Genomic DNA, 1,916 nt, shown 5'->3' with positions numbered 1-1,916 from the left:
ACCAGTCATTGGAAATTCCACAAAATTGACACGCATTCTAGGCAAATGATTGTTGGCTTTCACCCCAAATTTCAGACTTCTACCTTTATTCCTTCATTGTCAGGTAAAAAAAACACTTTTGGTATGCCTCTCGCACACAAGACATCAGTAACTGATAACTCGCTCAAAACTTTGTTCAGTCTACGCTATGGTCTGGAGCAGAGAGAATGTCTAGACTAGGTTAGGCTTACGTCACACAATGCGCGAGTACTCATTTTCTCTGCAACTGCTTCATTTAACCATATCGATAGCAATTGGGAGAGAGTTCATGATCAGCTTCTCCAACTGGTGACCTATTTTTTTTACCGGGGTTCAAATTCAAGATCCCCCAATTCAAGCCACATAAGTGGTGAACTGCTTCAACCTTGCTTGTCAGGGTAGAAATTCAGGGAAACTTGATAAACATTAATTTGTCCCATAGGGTAATCGAACTCCCATCTTCGCGAGCAAAAGGAAGAGTCTATACATTATATTCCAGACAACTGTATACTTTTTCTAGAAGCCCTAGATACGGCGAGCTATTATGTTTATCACGCCACGGGTATCATTTTGATTTTGTGTGACAATTTTACTCATGTTCACCCTAGAGCAGTGAATTTGAGCTGTTGAGATTTTGATTCGAGATTACATTCGCATACGAGTATGTCATTCTAAACACTAAGATAGCGCGGTGAAGTAAAGTCTACTTGACTGATTTAATTAAATGTACTTGCGTAAAAGAATGCACCCAACAATATTAACCCTATGAAATACGTTGATGTGAGGTATAATCTACTGGTTTAATCAAATGCAGTGACACTAAGATATCACTAATGAAATGAACAAGGTAGACATAAAATCTACTCTTCTGACCCAATTTAATACAAGGGTAAATCAGAAATTAGAGGACGTCGCCATATCACAGCTTAGATATTGGCGTTAGTCCTAAAAGAAATATACACCGCTAATCTATACCATGACTACTTTTTAAAAATTTAATAATTCTGAGCTTCGTGTGAGGTCTCTCTCGATTATTCCATGACGTCAAATCCAAAGGATGGCTTGCGCTCTGTAGGAAACAAGGAAACAAAATGGAATTTACAGAAGGGAGCATCTGTTTTTTCATCTTCATGCACTGTTACGATGGCAATTCGTCAAAATTAGTACATGAAAACATGCCGAGTTAGCGTGGAGAATCTGTGCGTTTATATAACCCAGATGATCTCTGTATTAGATGACAGTGAAGGGTGAGACACCGTTATTGATGACCCACTTTATGGGGGCCCACATTTTTTTGTGAATGAGAAAACCGTCGAGGTTATAATAATAATAATAAATAACAATAAATAGCATTTGTGTAGTGCATATCCTCGCTCGATACCAAGCTCTGTGCGCTTTACTCTATATTATTACCCCAGCAGACAATAGAACACTAAGAAACATTCTCAGCTTCCACGGAAGCCTACAGTGCTAGCAGCTGATTAAGCCCTCAGACACTAACAAACTGACAAGATCTTTCACATGGTATCTTAAGTCGTTTTGCGCCAAACACCAAACCCTGTATATCATGAGAACTTACTGACTTGTCCGGATTTTTGTTTAGATCGAGGCAAAATATAACCCGTAGACAACTCCTTCTGGAAGAGTGTGTGCCAATTGGATAGCCCCTTAACTGACTGAAGAACAAGAAACAGAAAGGATAAGATGTGCCACAAAATGGCCCCCAACATATCTGCTCACCATGGGTCAAAACACATGGATTGGCATTTTAAAAGTTCCATAAAAACTGTTGAATCGCTTGGAGATACTTGAGCAAGAAAAGAGGTCTGCCGTTTTTCCGTCCAATATTTCAAAGCAGAAAGAGTCTTTTTAGCTGTCTTTTTTATTTACAGCGCCCC

This window comes from Aplysia californica, unplaced genomic scaffold (assembly GCF_000002075.1).
Source record: "Aplysia californica isolate F4 #8 unplaced genomic scaffold, AplCal3.0 scaffold00883, whole genome shotgun sequence".
Classification (NCBI taxonomy): Eukaryota; Metazoa; Mollusca; class Gastropoda; order Aplysiida; family Aplysiidae; genus Aplysia; species Aplysia californica.
Note: the sequence above shows the minus strand (reverse complement) of the source record.